Source organism: Cupressus sempervirens, chromosome 1 (genome assembly GCF_028749045.1).
Source record: "Cupressus sempervirens isolate cs-2001-9-10 chromosome 1, ASM2874904v1, whole genome shotgun sequence".
Classification (NCBI taxonomy): domain Eukaryota; kingdom Viridiplantae; phylum Streptophyta; class Pinopsida; order Cupressales; family Cupressaceae; genus Cupressus; species Cupressus sempervirens.
In genome coordinates, this window is record NC_143118.1 from 745,101,278 (window position 1) to 745,122,953 (window position 21,676).

At 37.6% G+C, this 21,676-nt stretch overlaps 1 pseudogene; it reads left to right on the forward strand.

Annotated features, from left to right (window-relative positions):
• Positions 1 to 6,815, forward strand: part of LOC149580047 (protein trichome birefringence-like 6) — an 80,302-nt pseudogene extending 73,487 nt beyond the window's left edge.
• The last annotated feature ends 14,861 nt before the right edge of the window (positions 6,816 to 21,676 follow it).

The following is a 21,676-nucleotide window of genomic DNA, read 5'->3' on the forward strand; positions in this document are numbered from 1 at the left end:
CAGTCATTTGTAAACACTTTAACTAGATGACATTCCAAGTGAATGGTCTAAAATCCTCTAACAAGGCTCATTCCTAACAGGGTGATTTAAATCCTTTAACATGGTCACATTTAATAGTGTGTATTGTAACCATTAATAGGGTTAGCCTTTTACAAGGCATTACTTTAGAAGAGTGAAAAGAGTAGCATTTTACTAGTGGTTTTTTCAAAATTGGATTTCCACATAAATCATTGTGTCAAGTGTGTTGATGAATCTATTATGTTTCATGCTTTACATTTCTACAAGTTGATTTGACAAGTAACCTACAAGTTTTAAGTGATTGCATAATCTTATGGATGAATGCATGAGTATAAATATTTTATGGGTTCAGTAAACTGTGAAAAGTTCTATTTATATATCTAGACCTTGGATAATTGATTCACACACCCCCTCTCTCAGTTATTCTAAAGTATTCCAACAATTGGTATTAGAGCCATCTACTTAAGATGACTAGTTTAAGGGTACTAGAAGCACAAAGATCAAGATAATTACAAACTTTTGAGCTATCTAACCTTGATAATTACAAACTTGAAAAGATTGAATATACTTTCAAAGCTAAGGTATCATTAATGAAACCTGATGAGAAGAAGAAGAAGAAGAAAACAAAAAAGTGTGTGTCTAGTGACAGTGATATAGATGAGGAGAATTTTGAACAAATTAAAGCACTACTGACAAGAATATTCCATAAAGGAAAAGTAAAGTTATCCATCATTTGTTTCAATTGCAATGAGGTTGGTCATATTGCTACTAAATGTCTAGAGAAGAAGAACTATAGAGGTGGTGACAAGTACAAGAGTAGAAGAGATGAAGACAAAAAATATTACAAACACAAAGGCAAGAAGTCTTGCTACATTTCTGAAGAGGAAACAAAGGAAGAATTTGATGAACATGATGATGAGGTGGTGTATGTTGCAATGAAGAAAAAATCTTATGAAGATGAGGCAACTACACTTGTGACTTGTGTGAATAAGAATGATAGGTGGATCATTGACAGTGGATGTTCACATCACATGACTGGAGACAAAAGTAAGTTCATTACCCTGAATTGTTATGATGGAAATAGTGTAAGATTTGGTAATGATGCAATATGTTTAATAACAGGAAAAGGTTCTATCAAACTCACAGATAAGATTTTATATGACAATGCTTACAGTGTTGAAGGACTTAACTATAATTAGTTGAGTGTCTCTCAACTAAATAATTTGAGATGTAAGGTTGAGTTTGAAAACAAGTTTGCTAAGATATATGACACAAATGGAAAACTGATTAGAAAGGTTGATCAAACTAGAAGTAATCTATTCTATCTTGATATAGAGGATGTTACTTGTCTTGTTGTAAAATTTGATAATGCATGGCTATGGCACAAAAGGTTATGTCATATTAACTTTGATAACTTGGTTAGTATTAGTAACATGAAGAAAGTTAGAGGTTTGCCTAAGTTAAAGAAGTTTGATAATGTAATGTACAAACAATTTCAGTTAGGAAAAATGACAAAGTCAAGTTTTAAGAGTAAAACTTATACCTCTAAAGGGATACTAGAGATTGTTCATACTAACTTGTGTGGAAAAATTGATGTGCAAAGTTACAAAGGAGATAAGTATGTTATCCTATTTGTTGATGACTATAATAGGATGATGACAGTTACATTTTTGAAACAAAAATGTGATGCCTTCCAAATGTTTAAGTGATACTTAGCAAGAGTTGAAAAGGAAACCAGTAAAAGTCTAAAGTGTTTGAGATCTGACAAAGGAGGAGAATTCACATAAAATGAGTTTGAAATGTTTTGTAATGACAGATGAATTAAAAGGTAGACATCTACCCCCAGAACACCTCCACAAAATGGAATAACTAAAAGGAGGAACAAATCTATAATGGACTATGCAAGAACACTCATGATAGAGAATATTGTTGCTCTAAAATACTAGAGAGAAGTTATAAGTACAACTATCTATACTTTGAACCGTGCGTAAATCAAAAAAGGTACTCATTCAACACCTTTTGAACTATGGTATGGATAATCACCAAATGAACAATACTTTAAGGTATTTGAAAGTAAATATTGCATTCTTAAATATGTTAGGAATGGTAAATTTGATGTAAAAAGTGAAGAAGGCATATTCCTAGGATACTCCACAAGAAGTAAAGCTTATAAGTGTTTAAATACTAACACTAACAAAATTGTGGAAAGTGCAAATGTGAACTTTGATGAATATACAGAAGTTTATGAGGCTAAACCTATGAAAGAACTAGAGGGATACAAATCATTTGTATACTTTTATGAAGGTATTCCTACTGAAGAAGATGTTACAAATCAAGCTACAAATCAATTACAAGTTTCAGTGATTAATGAGTCACACCCTATGAATGCCAAGTTGCATTTAGGAACCAAGCTACATTCAGATGTCAAGTTACAGAATGAAGTGGATGCACTTTCTGATTCTAAGATTAGTGAACATGAAAGAGATGTTGAGATACCTGATAGAGATATACAAAGTGATTCTAAAGTTGAAAGACAAAATGAAGAAACCAAAGTTGAACCAAGATTATCTAAGTATGTTAAAAGATATTGTCCTACTGATCAAATCATTAGAGATAAAGATGCTAGACCAATGACAAGAAAAAAATTGAGAAGTGATACATGTTTGCTAAGCATGAAGGAATCCAAATTAGTGAGAAATGCATTAGAAGATGTGGACTAGAGTAAATCCATGGAAGAAGAGATTGAACAAATAGAGAAGAACAAAACACAAAGTCTAGTTCCTAGACCAGAAGACAAAAATGTGATTGGTACCAAGTGAGTATTTAGAAACAAGCTAGATGAAAATGGAAAAGTCACAAGGAACAAAGAAAGATTATTTTGCAAGGGATATGCACAAGAAGAAGGAATTGACTATGGAGAGACATTTACCCCTATTATTAGATTGGAAGGAGTAAGAACTCTACTTGCTTATTCTGCATACAAAGGTTTCAAATTCTATAAAATGGATGTTAAATCTACATTTTTTAATGGTATATTAGAGGAAAATGTTTACATAGAATAGCTAGAAGGTTTTTTTGATGTTAACAATAAGAACATTGTATGTAGACTACACAAGGCTTTATATGGTTTGAAACAAGCACCAAGAGTATGATATGAGAGACTTCATAATTATCTTGTGAAAATTGGATTTGAAAGGACTAATGATAACAAAAATCTATACATTAAGATAGATAAAGGAAAAGAATTTTTTTTATCTAAAATATTTGTTGATTATATCATATTTGGAGGCTAAGATGTTTTATGGAAGGATTTTTCAAATCAGATGAAGTAAGAATTTGAAATGTCTATGTTTGGAGAAATCAATTTTTTTGTGGAGTTGCAAGTATATCAAATGAAATATGGTACATACATCACTCAATCAAAATATGTCAAGGAAATATTGAAGACTTTTGAATTAGAGGATTCCAAACCAGTAAGTACACCTATGGTGACAGGACATAAGTTGTTAAAGAATAATGATTCAGTTGAGGTGAATCAAACATTGTGTAGGTCTATGATTGGCAAATTATAATACGTAGTACATAGAAGACCTGATATTACATTATCTGTAGGGACAGTTGCAAGATTCTTTGCTAATCTTAGGGAGAATCATTTAATGGCTGTGAAGAGAATAATGAGATATTTGAAAGGAATAGAAGAGTTTGGTCTATACTACAAGAAGAATAAAAAAAATTGAATTGAGAGCCTACACTAATGTTGATTGGGTTGGAAACATTGATGACAGAAAGAGCACCAGAGGAGGAGCATTTTTCTTAGAAAAGAGACTAGTTACATGGACTGACAAGAAACAAAATTGCACTTCACAATATACTAATGAAGCTAAATATGTTGCTACTACTGTAAGTTGCACAAACATTGTATGGATCAAATAGCTACTCAAAGGTATGCAGGAAGAGATCATAGAACCAGTGATACTTTATTGTGATAGTACTAGTGCTATCAATATATCAAAGAATCCAATTATGCACACAAAGATAAAGCCCATTGCAATCAAGTATCATTACTTGAGAGAGTTAGTTCAATATAAAGAGGTGAAGATGGAATATGTCAACACAAAAGAACAAATTGTTGATATCTTCACAAAAGCATTATCTAAGGATGCTCATGAATTTCTAAGAGGTAAACTAGGGGTGATACCCCTATCAAAGGCTATCTAAGTAACAAGAGGAGTGCCCTGCATCAAACAAGTTGATGTTCATATGTTACACATTGATGCAGAGGATCTTACTTTAGGAAGCTACCTAAAGTAATCAAAGAGATAAAACTTCAAATTAGTCACAACCAAGGTGACAAAGGGAGAAACTGAAGAAATTGAAAAATTTTATTTGCCATGTTAAAGATGACAAGTATTTGGCATTGTTTTCAAAGAGGGAGAGTTTTACTAATCAAGGAAGATTATATCAAAAGATTGTTGTCAAAAAGGAAGAATTTACTGATCCTAAGAGGGAGATAATTACTAAAAGAGACACTTGTTGATCAAGAGAGAAAAGATTTACCTAGTCAAAGGGAGATATAGTAAGAGGGAGTTATAAGAAATTTTTTTGTAACCTATTCAAAAGATGGAAGTTGTTGAGAGAGGGAGAGATTTCAATACAAGGAATTATTTTATTTTTGGTATTGTCCTACTATTCAAACCTAGTTAGTTTGGTTGAAGAAAGATGTTTACCATTTGGTTTGCCATCAATGCCCAAGAGGGAGATTGTTGAAAATAGATTGAAAAGATTATTGTTGAGAGAGATTGTTGAAAGAGGGAGATTGTTGAATAAGACTATGTGTTTTAATCATTATTTTGTCACTAATGTCAAACCTGCCATTTGCTAGTAAGACAACTGCTTATAAGATTCAAGTATTATCACTTATTTGATTGATGAAGAGGATTTAATCAAAAGATGTAATAATAGCACCTAGAGGAAAGGTTGAGTTATGATCATGTAATGAAGTACAAGGATCAGTTAAGATAGTGATGATATGATGAATTGATAATCTACTTAAGGTTTCAAAGGCTAGTTACACTAAGAAAGTTTAGAAGAGCAAGTTACACAAAGTTTGTCTGCTAAGTTTGACCAAGTGGATAGTAGGTGCTGAACAAGGATACAGAAAGTCAAGAAGAAAATCAATTCAAGTAGAGTAAATGCTTATTCTAGTGTATGCCAAGTAGAACAGTGGATGCCAAGTAAAGTTTAGTTGATGCCAAGCACCAATAAACTTTAGTTTTTGTTGAGTAATTTCACAATGGATGTTGAGAAATGTAGTATGTGTTGCGCATTAGAAGCTTGATAATGTTGAGCTACTACATTATTTAAAAGATCATGGATTCGATGAATCTAAGCCAACAAGTTTGTTTTCTTAGATTGTGTGAACTAGGTGGAAGATAAGGTTGATGAGTTGGTGGCATAGAATTCAAGGTAAACCATTGTTAGGTGAATTGAAAGTGGATTATAGGAGAAGTTTCTAAAAGAGATATGAGATATGGGGTAGATACATTGTGTAGACACCTAAATCTGATTACATTGCTTTGGTAATCTTATTTAGCTATCTCTAAAGGCATCATTAATTAAATTTAATTAATCCTTTTGTCATCCCCTAGCTGATTAATTTAATTAATCATCTACAGTCCTAATTGATAAATCAAATAAACCATTATTTATCAATTAATCCTATTCTCCTATCTAATTTCAAAACCCTCATTTATTAAATAAATCTATTTGATAAATAAAGCCCTCAAATTTAATAACCCCTAAACTATCTTAAATCCTCCATTTAGCCTAATCCACCCCATCCACCCATACTAACCTAGCTTAGCCACTAACTCACCCACCCTCATGAATGCCATCCACTTGCACATCTCTAACATCCTTAATCTAATCCTAAACCAAGCCTAATCCCCCCCTAACCTTGTCACATTCCCTAAGTGAGCTTAAGACTTTCCTAAGCCAAATCAAAGTCTCCTCCCTCAAAATATCCCAACCATAAAACTTTATCCCAACCACAAAGCCTTCAATGCTCTTGCATGCCCTTAAAAGCTCTTACAAGCCATTATGAAGGCCATTTAAGGCCTTGAGCCTCCTTTGTTGACTCATCCTTGCCCTTTCCTCCATCCACTCACCCTGTGACATGTGTCACTCCCCGATTGGTTGTAAGGAAGCACAATCCATGTGCTCTCCTCTCATGCAATCTGAGCCCTCCATAAGCTTTCATCTCTCCTTGCATCTTAACCCTCCATCCCTTAAGCCCTTGGCCTATAAATTAGATCCCCTCCCAAGCCATTTCATCACAATCCTTGAGCTAAAGTTATAATGCTAGTTTGAGAAGCCAAATCTATATCAAAGCCATCATCCACACCAAAAATCCCAAATCTATTGAAGCTATTTTGAAACTTGAGCATATATTCCAAATCTACATAATAGACTCATCCCTAAATCAAGTGACCATCCTCATTGGGAGAGCCATTCCATGGTTCATATTCTCATTTGAGGGTTTCACTTTGTCTATCTCATATGTTATGATTTTTATGCAAGTTAATGCTTTTGTTTTTGAATAGATTAGTATTACTTGCTATCATATTTTCTCACATACATTTTAGCACACTCGGTGGGAGCCCGCAAGGGTCATTTTAATCTCCATTTTTTTAGTTTCACATACTTTTTCATGTTTTTACTAACCATGGGAAACTAACATTTTGTTCTTTAAATTTTGTGTCTTTGTCTTGTGGTTTTTGCTTGCAGGATACCATTGACTGCCACAGGAATGCACATACAACCCTATAAGTGGTTTTGACCCAGTCAACCTTAAGAAATAAAACTTTTTTTGCATCCTCACGACCCTAAGAATGTGATTCTGCGACGCGGGAATGTTGCTACTCTTTGAGAGGAATTCGAACCCGTGACCACGAGTTCACACTTCATCACAAATCAGCCTTCGCCACATATCCTGCACTTGGCTCTGCATCCCCACCAACTAATCCTCCAACAGGATCGTCATTCCCAATTGTGGGAATGTGCCTGAGAATAGCGAGATTGTCATTCTCGCTTGCGGGAACATGAACTGTATTATTTTCATCTGTAATCATTAATTTTCTTGTGAAATCATTCTTGCATTGCGAGAATACTGTAAAAAACACAAACCAGTGGGATCGCTCTGTTCAAAACGAGCTCCCTAGTTTTTTATTTTAAGTTTTCACCAATTTTTCCTGTCATTCTCGTGATCCAGATTCCTAGCGGGATTGTCATTCTCACAAATAGGAACTCCAGCGGGATCACCTTGTCTATCTGACGAAAAGTTTACTTCACATTTGCCGCATTCTCGCTAACAGTTCTCGCATTCTCGCGACTGCGGGAACGTGTTCTTAACCCGTGGGTTCACTCTAATAGCTACTTGGTTCAATTTTTTAACATTTTCTAGTGCATGTTTTTATTCTAACTAGTTTTCTGCAGGTTTTCTCATCATATCTTTATGCTCATTATCACATCATAATCATAATCATATTTATAATTTTTTTTTAAAAAGAGTATAAATCAAAATTTGAATTTTAGTGGTTCCGTAGGATATAGACCATTCTAAGCATTTTTACGCATATCAAAAAGAACAAAAAAAAAATTAAATTTTGTTTTCCATAGTTAAGCTTTCATTTTGAAATATTTTGGGTGACTAATCAATTTCTTTTTGTCGCATTGCAGGTTGGAGCAACAAAACTAATCATGTTTTTTGCAGGTTTTTCTTAAAACAAACTTGAATGTTTAAACATTTTTCCTTTGAATGAATGTTGCTCAAACATAATCTTGAATGCCATGGATTAAAATCAACCTTTCTTATAATGCATGCTTAAAACAAACAATCTCAATCTTGAATGCAAAGGATCAATTAACCATTGCAATATCTCACACTTCAATTTTGGGCATAAAAAGAATCCACATTTTAGAAATTTTCTAAGTTACAAAAACTAATTAAAGACGCTTTGAGTGAGTTTGTAGTTGGACTCACCCTCTTTAATCACCCATCAATTTAACCATTGGTTGCAATCTCAGTGCCATCTATGGGGATTGGTCTACCTAAGAAGGTGTTAAGTGCTCCACGCAAATCAAAGTCCACTCACTTGGGTTTTTAGTAGTTTTTCTAAGTTAGAAAATCTCTTGAATGAGCATTAGTCTCACTAAAACTTCATTTGGGCATAGAAAAAATTGAACAAATCTTAATGTGGAGGGGCTTCGGGCGCGTGCTTGACAATCGAGTATCACACATCTTTGTTTTGGGCTTAAAACAAAATCACACCAACTCTTGAATGCCTTAAAGGAAATTAATTGATATTTGATGTGGAGGGACTCTGGGCGCGTGGGTTTACTTTCTTGTTGACCCTAACTCTTCTTCTTGTTCGCATTCTTTGATCGATTTTTCTTTGTTGGTGCATCTCAAAGTTGGAATTGAACATTTGCATCTTAAACAAGAGTGCTTGCAAAGTCTAGATCAGCACACATAAGAGTCAGTTGGTAAAAGAACAAACATGTTTTTTAGCCCAAGATCATCCAAGTCTTCTCTCCCCTTGTTGTCTTTCGAGGCCATCTTGGGTGCATAAGATTAGGATCCAAAATCTTGTTTAAGTTTTAGGAGGCTTGCTTGGGGATTTCATCACCCCTTGGGATGATCTCAACTCCAGCGTTCCAGCAGAGTATAAAGATTGGGAGGTGAATCCAAAGACACCTCTCTTGAAATCAAGATTTTGTCACTCGGGCTAATCCTCAAGGAACTTTATAGCCTTGAGAAGTGAAAGAGGAGAAGTGGGTTACCGCTCCTCTCAGCTGTGTGACATCTTTTTGGTTTCATCTATGGATTTGGGCCTCATGTACCTTGGGTATATCGAGGACTCCCTAGCTAAACCAACTGTCAGCCTTGCAGACAATCATCTAGGGTGTTAATGTGTTTGAAGTGACTGATCAAAACATTTGTAAAACATACACACTCCTTGGGGCAAGTATCACATTCTGAGAATCAAATACTTCTATCTAGTTGTTTCTATCTATTGCTTGATTTTTTATTTGTTGAATGAATATTTGCCAAACTTGGTCGATCCTAGCTTAGGGCACACTTAGCGTAGTCACTTTCTATTTTAGAAGTTGAACAAGTTGAAGAAAAATAATCAAGATCTCTCAAAGCCAAGCAGATTTAGGAATTTATGTCAGAACAACCCAAACCCAAACAGAAGTTTCACAAAGCCAAACTCAAGCCATCTCAGGTATACCAAGAAATTGTAGCTAAGAAGAAGGAAGTAACACCAAGCCCTCGAATTGCCAAACTCCACAAAGCAGAAGAAAAAGCTGCCGACGAAGCCCTTCAAAAAGCATGGTTAGATCGCACTATCAAATTTAGCCAACATCCAGGAGTTAACCCTGCTTATGCATTACCAACTAGGCATGATTTCTATGATTAGACCCCCTTGTTTCTCCACATCTTCTTGCATAAGCTCCCCTTTAGAGTCATCCTTGTAAGTAAGCCAGCCATCTTTAGTCCTCCCCTTAAGCATTATAGCTCATCCATCTCATTTAGAACCAAACCATCTAGCTAGCAATCCAAAAAATTCACATCCAAGCCTTCAAAATTGTTGTCACCTTGCCAAAAGTTTGCCATTCCTAACATCTTCCAAATCCACCAATCTCACCAAGGTTATCCCTTTGATAGAGCTTTGTCTAGGGTAATCTAGCTTTGTCACTTTTTATCCCTCATCACCTTGAGCTAAAGGTTGGGATCCACAAGTGGTCAATCTCATGTTCTTCCTAAAGGATCATCAGTCTATCCTTAAGTTGACACAATCACCACCAAGCTTGCACATAGGAAAGCAGACCTTTCATGCTTTGGCAACATATCTTTGAAGTTAGAATCCCCAACCCAATCCTCCTTAGGTTTTTTCATATAGCTTTGCCTCAACCTAGGAAATCATTTGCATAGAAAAGCCTTCCTCTTTTGCATCCATCAGCATTGTTGCATCTCATCCCTAGGAACATTTTTCATTTTCATGCCACCCATCACTCGCTTAGCCAAGAAGAAGAAAGAAACAATGGAGCCCTATCATTTGAATCAAACAGCTTCACTCCCCTTGAGCAGTCAACCATCCTTCAGCCCAGAGAACACTATACCATCACCTACTGACATTGAAGCTTTCATGACCCAACTAGGAAATGTAGTATTGGTGAATGCCATTATAGACAAGAACAAAGAAATAATCATGGCTAACTTTTGAAAGGACAACATAGGAGCCTTCCACTTTGGAAGACCTCCTCCCTTATTAGATCCATCTCACACATTGTTTGGACAACTACCACTCCCAATAGGCTCTTATGATTCAAATTATCCTCAATATGTGCCAAAAGAAGAGCCTCAACCCACCCCATATGATCCAACAGACCCAAACATACCAACCTCCACTAAAGTTGAAATCTCCCTTCTGCAAGCCAATCCAGCCACCACCACTCCACCATTGGTCCATACCACTCCAGCCCAACCCCCTTTTCCCAAAACACCTCACCATTAAGTCCCTTCACTATTGTTGTTGCTGCTCTCCAACCTAGCCTTCCATATCCACCCATCTCCCAAATCAGTACTAGTATCTTTGGCCAACCTTAGCAATATACAACTGGGATGCCACCCATGGGACCAAGTAATCAACCTTTCATCACCCCTAGCTTGTTTACCTTAGCTCAGAGCACAATTCCATCATTTCCACTGAGCTCAGTGCCATCAGCCACAAATCCACAAGCTACTACCCTCACTCCACAAAGCTATCAAACCCCACTAGCTACTACCAATGTTCTGCCAAGCTCTCAAGTGACCCAAGCTCCTACCACCACTCTACCAAGCTTTCAAATCCAGCCACCAAGCTATCAAACCCCATCAATTCCATTTTCAAACTTTCAATTCCCACCACCTCCACCACCAACTAATCCATTACCTCCTATTACCAACTATTTTTCTATGCCACTTCTAGGAGGAAATCCACCACCACCAACCACCAATTACTTGGCCTCTTTTGCCATGTAGATACCTTCCCAAATGGGGGCACAACCCACATATATTTGTCAAACTCCTCAAATCCAAAGTCAAGTTTTTCAAGCTCCCTGATCCTTTCCCCAAGCTTCACAATCATCTTATACCTTACCTCCACAAAGCAATCCATTTATCCCATAGCTAGCCCACATCCCTCAATCCCTATCTCAAATCCAATATCAACAACAAGCATCACAACACATGCAGCAATATGTGCCACCTCCACCTCAGCAACCCATCATCTACCATTCAGTTGCCCAAGCCATGTACAATCCCTACTAGCCCATACCTCAAAGACATCCATATTCCATCGCCCCATCTAGCACATACCTACCTCAGGGCACTCCTACATTGGGGGCACCCCAGCCATCACCCATTAATTCAAAATGGGAAGCCGTGAAGACAGCTTTGAAAAACATCCAGGAGGGAAATGATCCAAAAACCTTCAAGTTTGAGAATGTGTGTCCTTACCCATTTGACAGAGCCATTACCATGAAACCATTTCCCAAGCATTTTGAGACACCCAAATTTGACAAATTTAGAGGAAAAGGAGACCCTATCACACATATCAAAGAATTTTACATGCACTTCCAAGAAGTGGCATACGATGACATCTTTCTCTTCATCTCTTTCCCAAAAGCTTGTCCAGACCAGCTCTTGAATGGTTTTATAGAATCCCCTATGGCACAATTAAAAATTTTACTAAATTATCTGAGGCATTTGTAGCCCAATATGCTCATCTTGTTGAAACAGAGCTATCAGTAGTTGATCTTGTCCACACTAAGCAAAAAGGTGGAGAAAGCCTTCCCGAATATCTGCAAAGATGGAAAACCCTTGCCACCCACATATCCTGCACCTTGCTAGAGCGCCATTTGGTGAAAATGTTTATTGATAATGCCCATCCTAGCTTGGCTCACCACATGACCATGAACTGTATCCAGACCTACAAAGATATCATAGAGAAAGGAATGATCCTTGAGCAAGGACTCATTAAAGATGGTTTGGTCAAGATTTGCAAGGAAGCCAACAAAAATCAAACACATTCCAATGACAAGTCTAGGTATTGGAACAAAAACAAGCACGTTGCAACAGATGGGGTTATCGATACGAGACATGTGAATATTGTTGGTCCTTCCCAAAATCAGTCCAACCCACTATATCAACCAAACAATCAACAAGCTATCAACTACCAACAGCAGAATAACCAAAACCACAATCCAAGACCCAACTTCCAAGGGTCTAGCAATCAAGCTAATGCCATCAATGTAGTTGCAGGGAAAAGCCCAAATTCCAACCTGCACCTAGAAATTATATACCCCTTGGTGAGCCATTGGATGTCATTTTTGAGAAATTGACTAAGGAAAACATCATCAAATTTCCTCCTACCCAGCAAATTGACCCAGGCCAATCCAAAGCTGCATGGTACAAAGATAATGAGTACTGCAAATTTCATAGGGTAAAAGGTCACACTACCCTTAGATGCATGAAACTGAAAGATTATGTACATGACCTCATTGATCAAAAAGAAATCATCGTTGGCGCCCAAACCTCTCCCAATGCAGGTTTACAGATCTATCAAAATGCTTTTCCTCCTCACAACAACCAAAATCTTGGAAAAGCACCTATCCAAACCAACAACAACAACACCAAAAACTACCAGCCAAACCAATAGCATGGGAAGAACAATGACCACACTTCATCCTACATAGACTATGGTAGCCTCATCAGTTATATATCTGAAAAAGAGCCTTCTATCAATGTTATCAATATCCAAGGACCAAACAATGAGTGTGCAGTCACCACTCGAAGATCGCAATTTAACATCGTAGGCCCACTCGTTTCACCAGCACCATCAGCTCCATCAAAAAGCCAATACAATATCTTGGAACACCTCGGGAACATGCCAGCCCAAATCTCCATTTTAGACCTTCTCCACACTAGTCTTGTGTACAAAAACATCCTTGACAGTGCTCTCATAGAATCTCGTGTCCCTTCAGATATCAATGCTACTAATTTTCGTAATCTCATTAGACACCTATCCTCCTCATGTGCCCTATCATTCAAACCCACTGACATACCCGTGGTCGATCCAAATCACACCCTTCCGCTTCGCATAGCCATCATGGTATCCAATTTTGCCATAAAAAGGGTAATGATAGATAATGGATCAGCCTTGAATATTTGCACCCTAAAATTCATAAAACAAGTTGGGTATACTGAGGCAAATATCATCAGTGAGGTTATCACCATCAAAGCATATGAAAACTTGGAAAGAACCACAGAAGGAACTATTTTACTTCCAATCAAGGTTGGGCCAGTCATCCAAGAAACACTCTGCCATGTTATTGATCTAAACCTACCATTTAACAACCTCCTCGGTCACCCATGGATTCATGTCATGAAAGCTATTCCATCCACTTGCCATTAGTGCATCAAATTTTTGCATCAGGGCACTGAGGTAACCATCCATGCCGATCCAAAACCCTTTTCTTACTGCAATGTGGTTGAAGCTTCATATAAAAACCATTGCCTTAGAATTGATATCGGCACAGCCATCACTAGCTCATCCCACACTTGTAATGACCTAGAAACCATCCTTGCCTCCACCCTATCTACTATGAAGATCAATAACAAAGGCTGTGGAGAGTATAGTTTGTCAGATGCATTTATTTTCGTGGCACTTCTACTTGATTTACACACCCATGGATGACTGACATATCACAAAGCTAAAGAGATTCCACCTCCTTGATACAAATAGTTTGGCCCAAATACCTTTGTATCCTCAAAAATCCCTCTTCATGAGGAGCTCACTCCAGATATCAACAATTGGTTACATAAGGATGCACCTCCAAGAAATCAAGCATGCCTTGATCACTTCAGCTAGAAGTATCCCCAAGAACATAAGCTCATCATTGACAAATGGAACTATCAAGGCAGTGGTCTAGGACCAGAAGAAAGAGGCATACAGTGCCCCATCGACACACACAAGTGGGAATCGAAGTCAGGTCTTGGCTTTGGCATACCCACAACTGGGGGCACCAATACGGATGGTCATGCTTTTTCGAACATTCATCGCAACCTTTTCAAAATTGAAGATGTTCCTGAGGAAGTTGAAAAGAGAGCCTACGACGATATCCCAGACCAAATCTTCCTCAAAGACTCTATTCTCCAAGAACTATCCATCCATTTCATTGACCTACCACTCACCCATCCACAACTCATAGATTGGGACCAACCAAGCATCATACACATTGATGAGTTCACATCAAAGGAAGCACTTCTAAGATTCATGGGAGCTGAAACACCTCACAAGAAAACAAAGCCAAATTTTGCCTATATCTATAAGCTAGATCCCAAGCGGTATTTTGGAGAAAATCCCCAACCTAGTTCCGATACACCCAAAATTGGAACTAAGGTGAATCCAAGACTAGCTAAGGTAGCGAAGAGAACCCCTCAGCAAGAAAATCTAGAGTCACAAGTAGAACATGAGGATTTAGCATTGCCTCCTCAAGATAATCGACCAGAGGTGTCTTCTATTCTAATTGAGGATACTAGAGAAGTCAACATCAGTTCTTTAGAGATCACCAGACTTGTTCACATTACACAAGACCAAGTTGACCTCTTCTTTGACGTCTTAAGAGAGAACATTGGCCAATTTGCATGGTCATATTTAGACATGTTAGGACTTGATCCAAAGCTTGTAGTTCATCACCTTGTAGTCGATCCAAAGATCAAGCCCATCAGACAAAAGCTTAGAAAAATGCACCCCAAGGTGGCATTACTGGTCAAAGATGAATTAGAAAGAACGTTAGTTGCTAAGGTTATCTGACCTATCAACTACTCAGAGTGGATCTCCAACATGGTCCCCATCACTAAACCTTCTAGTGACATCAGAATCTGCACTGATTTTAGAGATCTTAACAAAGCTTGTCCAAAAGATGATTTTCCCTTGTCCAACATAGATATGATTGTAGATCTTATAGCTAGACATGAAATTTTGTCCCTCATGGATGGATTTTTTGGGTACAATCATATCAAGATTGCAAAAGAGGATCAGCATAAGACAACATTCACTACCCCTTAGGGAACCTTTTGTTACAACATGATGCCTTTTGGCCTAAAGAATGCTAGGGCTACCTATCAAAGAGCTATGATAGCCATTTTTCATGATCTCATCCATAGTATTTTGGAGGATTATGTGGATGATATCTTGGTTAAATCTCATACCTTCATGGATCATCTTGTTGACCTGGAGAAAGTCTTTGATAGGTTAGCCAAATAGCATCTCATGCTGAATCCCAAGAAATGCGTCTTTGGGGTCACATCTGGAAAGCTTCTAGGCTTTATAGTTTCTAAACGAGGTAAAGAGATCAACCCCAAGAAGGTCAAGGCTATCTTAGACATGCCTCCTCCCCAGAAACTGTGATAGCTTTTCTCTCTTCAGGGAAAGCTTCAATCCATCCAGCGCTTCATCTCCCAACTTGCAGATAAGTGTACACCATTTGTACATTTACTGAAGAAGGATGAGAACTTCAAGTGGGATCCTTTATTTCAGTGTAGCTTCGATCAGCTCAAGAAGTATCTCACCAATCCCCCTATCTTGGTTCCACTAGTTCTTGGTCGTCCCCTAATTTTGTACATATCAGCAATGCCTACTGCTCTAGGGGCACTTCTAGCACAGCTTGATGACTACGGCAGAGAAAGAGCCATCTACTACATCAGTAGAACCCTAGTTGGTTATGAACTCAATTGTACTCCTATGGAAAAACCTTGTTTGGCAGTTGTTTTCTCAACTCAAAAGCTTTGCCACTACATGCTAAGTCATACCATCCAACTAGTCTCCAAGATTGACCCTCTCAAGTATATGGTCTCCATAACAGCACTTACAGGCTATTTGGCCAAATGGGTTATGCTCCTTAGCGAATTTGACATCCAGTATGTGGACAGAAAGGTAATCAAAGGGCAAGCTATAGTAGATCACCTAGCTGATGCACCTCTAATAGATGCATATCCTTTGATCACAGAATTTCCAGATGAACATATATGTCTAATTGAAGAACAGCCCCCATGGAAACTTTATTTTGATGGATCATACACATCTCATTGATCAGGGGCAAGAATATTGTTGGTCACACCTCAAGGAGATTACATTCCAAAAGCCTTCAAGCTATAATTCCCTAGCACCAACAATATAGTTGAATATGAGGCTCTCATAGCAGGATTAAAGATAGCTGCAGAATGGAACATCACTGAGTTACAAATCTTTGGCGATTCTCAGCTCATCATCAAGCAAGCCCTAAATGAATATCAAACCAAAGATGAAAAGCTATTACCCTACAAAGAGCTAGTTGATTAGCTAATGTAGCATTTTACAAAGCTTTAGTTTACACAAGTGCCTCGAATGCAGAACAAAGCAGCAGACACTATGGCTACTATTGGCTCACTCTTGGAAATTTCCCAAGCAGCTACACAATATGAGTTTTTAGTCGAGTAGCTCCTCACACCCACCTATGTGAATGAGGATTCAAACCATGTTTGTATCTTGGTTGGTCCCCAATCCCCTTGGTACCATGAGATTCACGCTTACCTTAACGATGGTATCATATCCCCCCACCTCACACGTACCCAATGCCAAAACCTCATCCAAAAATCATCTCACTATTTTATCATAGCCAATACCCTATATTGTCAGGGTTAGCATGATACTCTCTCTCGATATTTAGACCAAAATGAGGTCACGATGGTGTTAAAAGTACACTCTGAACTTTTCGGTGCCCACACGAGTGGTATTGTCCTAGTGTGAAAAATCCTTAGAGTAGGCTACTATTGGCCTACCATTGAAGAAGACTCCTATGACTTTGTCAGAGAATGTCTCCCATGTCAGCAGCACACAAATCTTGTGCATGCTCCAGCATAGGATCTACAGCCTATTGCACCACCTTGGCCTTTCGCTTGTTGGGGCCTTGATCTAGTTGGAACTATCACACCCCTCTCATCTGATGGATATAAATGGATAACAATAGCTACAGACTATTTCACTAAGTGGGTGGAAGCAGTCCCCCTAGTCTCAGCTACAGGAGTTCAGGTCTCCAAGTTCATCTTGTACCACATTGTTTGCCGCTTCGACATCCCATCCACCATCTTCACCGACCATGGAGGTGACTTTGAAAATCTCAACATGGAAGAACTATGCACTTCCCTTTGTATCCATCGCCACTTTTTTAGCCCATATTTCCCACAAGGTAACGACCAGGTAGAGGCTGTAGACACCTAAAAATCCTTTAGAAAATAAAGTATTTTTATTTTCTAAAAAATTCTCGATGACATCATCATTTATTAATTAATTAATTATTTAATTAATTAATTAATTTTTATGCCATTAAATCCTTTTATCTTAATTAAAAATATTTAATTAAGGAATCCCTCCCAAAAATGTTTAAATCTTATTTAAATATTATTTCCTTATTTATTAATTATTTAATTAATAAATTGACCAAAAATCCTAAAATAAATAAAAAATTTATTTTTTGCCCAAAAATTGGCCAATTTCCTTATGACCAATAACCTCTTCCAAAATCTTCTAATCCTTCTTTAATTTCGATTAAAGGCTAATCTCATCATTTCCTACCCCTAACCCCAACTCAAAATATTTAATTAAAATTAAATATTAATCCTCATGTTTATTAAAAAAGTTTTAATAAATATCTCCTCAACCCAAACCCTTGAAATAAATAAAACTTTATTTATTTCCTAAAAATCTAATTTATCCTCACCCTAAGAAGTTCTAGACTCTTCTAGAAAGTCTTCATCCTCATCCTAGGAAATTCTAGACTATTCTAGAAAGTCTTTATCCTCATCCAAAATCTAGACTCTTCTAGAAGATGTCTTTAAACCTAATCCTAATCCCCTCCTAACCTTGTCACATTCCCTAAACATGGGTTAAAACTTACTAACCCAAGCCAAAGTTAACAAATATCTCTTCCTTCACCCACCCTCATTAAATGCCATCCACTTGCCTATCCCTAAGCTAATCCTAAACCATCATAATCCATCCTCTAATCATTTGCACAAGCCTAAACAAGCTTAAAACATTTCTAATCAAGTCCAAGTCGAATTTGCTCTCATCACCCTCAAAATATCTCAACCATAAAACTTTATGAAGTCCACTAGGTCATAAATGACTCTTACAAGCCCTTTTATTGCTCTTACAAGTCATTATGAGGGTCTTTATGAAGATTTTATCTCTTGAGCCTCCTTTGTTGACTCATCCTTTCCCTTTCCTCCATCCTCTCACCATGTGACATGTGTCACTCCTTGATTGGCTATAAGGAAGCACAGTCCATGTGCTCTCCTCTCATGCAATCTGAGCCTTCCATAAGCTTTTTCCCATCCTTGCATCTTAGCCCTCAATCCCTCAAGCCTCTTGCCTATAAATTGGATCCTTCCCCTTTGCAAAATAACACAATCCATGAAGTAAAGTCATAATGCCATTTTGAGAAGCCATTTTACATCCAAACCATACACTCACATCCAAATTCCAACTCCATTTGAAGCCCCTTTTGAAGCATAAGCTTGAGCATACATCCTATCTATTTAGACAAAGCCACTCAACAAGAGAGCTTCTCATTGAGAGAGTCCATTAATGGCTCATATTCTCAATTGAGAGTTCATCTTAGTCTATCTTGAAGTTTATGAATTTTGTTTAGTTTGTAGAAGCTTTATTTAAATTTGGTTTCTATTAGCATACTAACATTGCTCATATACATTTTGGCACGCCCGGTGGGACCCCGCATGGGTCATCTTCATTAGCTTTTTTAGTCAAGTTTTGTATGTCATTTGCTGATTTTGGCTAATTTTTCTTGTTTTTGTGATTGGTAGGATTGTATAAATTGGTTTTGTAGGTCCACATGAGCATGAAGAAGACAAAGGAACTCATAATCTATCTCATAGTGTTTGCAGATTTTTCAAGCTTATAGGTGGACAAAGAACTTGAAATTCTTCTTCTTCTTCTTGTCTATATTCTTCTTATTCCATCTACTTCTTCTTCTTCTTCTTGTGGGAGATCTTGGCCATTTTTTTTTAAGAAAGCAAAATCATACACACTTCTTTTTAGTGCTTAAAATGAACCCCCAAATCATACTTAAATCCATTGAAAAATTAAAAATTTGCAAAAAAGAAAAAATCTTTTAACAAGTGAAACTAAACCAATCTAATCATTTGCATCCTTGCAACATCAAGGTTTTAGATACATTCATGCAAAATTAGGAACACTTCATTTTTGGGAATTTAAAAAGAACTTCAAGTTTCCATTTCAAAAGGTTCAAAATCAACACTAAGTGCACACTAAAGTTCTTTTAAAAAATCTCATAAAAACTAAGAGTCCTAAATGGTTGCCAAAAATTGTCCTAAAAGCTTTGTTATTTGTTCCAAACAAATGTCTTATTGCAAAATCTTGAATGTTTCTTAGGATTTTCATGCATCAAAACAATCTAGGAATATCATTTTTGGGCTTAAAATATGCAAACTAGAACACAAAATCTTGAATGAAAACCAAAGTCCAAAGAGTCATTTTCACTTTTGAGTCCAAAAACAATCTTGAATGATCTAAGGTTAAAACAAAGCACTTCAAAGTTCTTAAAACAACACACAAAATCTCAATCTTGAATGCTCAAAGGAAAAAACTTGAATGTTTAATCACTTGTCTTTGAATGCATGTTGCTAAACACAATCTTGAATGCCTAACAATCAATGAACATTGCATGGTTTTGATGCATTTTAATGACGCTCGCATTTCTTATGCTGACGAATTCTCGATTTTCATTATGTTGACGACGCTGTCAAGTTGGAATGAACATTGTATGTCCTAATCACGAGTGTCTTCAATCATAGCTTACAAAATCTAAATCATCAATTGGAAAAGAACAAGCGTGTTTTTTAGCCCAAGATCATCCAAGTCTTCTCTCCCCTTGTCGTCTTTCGAGGCCATCTTGGGTGCATAAGATTAGGATCCAAAATCTTGTCTTAGCTTTTTAGGAGGCCTGCTTGGGGATTTCATCACCCCTTGGACGACCTCAACTCCAGTGTTCCGGCGGAGTATAAAGATCGGGAGGTGAATCCAAAGACACCTCTCTTGGGATCAAAATTTTGTCACTCGGGCTAAGCCTCAAGGAACTTTATACCCTTGAGAAGTGAAAGAGGAGAAGTGGGTTACCGCTCCTCTCGGCTGTGTGACATCTTTTTGGTTTCATCTACGGATTTGGGCCTCACGTACCTTGCGTATATCGAGGACTCCCTAGCTATTACAAATTTTATCCTTGTAGAAAGCTTCCTAGGATGTTGGTGTGTTTGACGTGCTTGCTCAAAACTTTTTTCTACTTATTTGTTCATAGCTTTTGAATGAATGTTTGCCAACTTTGGTCAAAATCCCAAAAAAAGAAAAAATCTCCCAGCTCAAGGCATACTTAGCGTAGTCACTGCCTCATCAGAAAATCATCCAAGCTCACCCGCCGCAACCAAATATATCTAGTTCTTTTCCTTAGAACAATCCCAAATCCAAAGTCCATCCAAATCATCCCCCCAACCAGGTAGCAACCCAATCCAAAATCACCCAAGCCTTTAAAGAGTTATTGTCACTTTGTCAAAATTTGCTATCCAATCAATCTATCCTACCAATCAACCAATCTCACCAAGGTTATCCCTTTGACAGAGCATTGTCTAGGGTAATCTAGCTTTGTCACTTGTATCCCACATCACCTTGAGCTAAAGGTTGGGATCCACAAGTGGTCAATCTCATGTCATGCCATAGGATCACTAGTCTATCCTTAGGTTGACACAATCTCCACCAATCCAGCGCATAGGAAAGAAAAACTCTCACTTTTTGACAGCATGCCCTTGAAGTCTTCCATCCACAGGAAAGCCAAAAATCTCCAGCCAATCCTCCTTAGGTCTGTCATGCAACTTTGACTCTCCCTAGGAAATCTTTCATCAGCCAATCCAAAATCTGTGCTTAACCAAAATCCAACCATGAGCTTCCGTGTTCATCCATACGCAAGACCCCATCCCCATCAAACTCATCATCAAAGCATGAAGTACCAATCCTATCATGATGTGTTTGGTCGCATTGTCCTTGCTCCCGCCACCTCCTATTCCAATGATGATGAAAATCTTGTTGACTATGATGGGTATATTGAAAGCCTTAGAAACATTCCCCCAAGCATCCCCCAAAATCCAAGAGTTATTCCAAACTATCTAGTCATGCCATCTGATATTCTAGCTTCCCCTCTATCACCCCATCAACCAAGCTTCCAATATTCCACTCCCATCACACTAGCTATTCCTATCAATCCACCTCCACCTTCAACACACGAGTCTCCAAGGAATCTCCTAGAGGAAATACAAGAAAATTTGCCTCCAACAGTTGATAAGCCATGTCATCTAATCCAACCATGTGAAGTAGTCAGTGATGAAGCTTCCCCATCTATAATATCACCTCCATCTCCCATAGCTATCATCCCCATACCATCCATCAAATTGCTTAAAATCCTTCCACTTCCCACAAGCATCAAA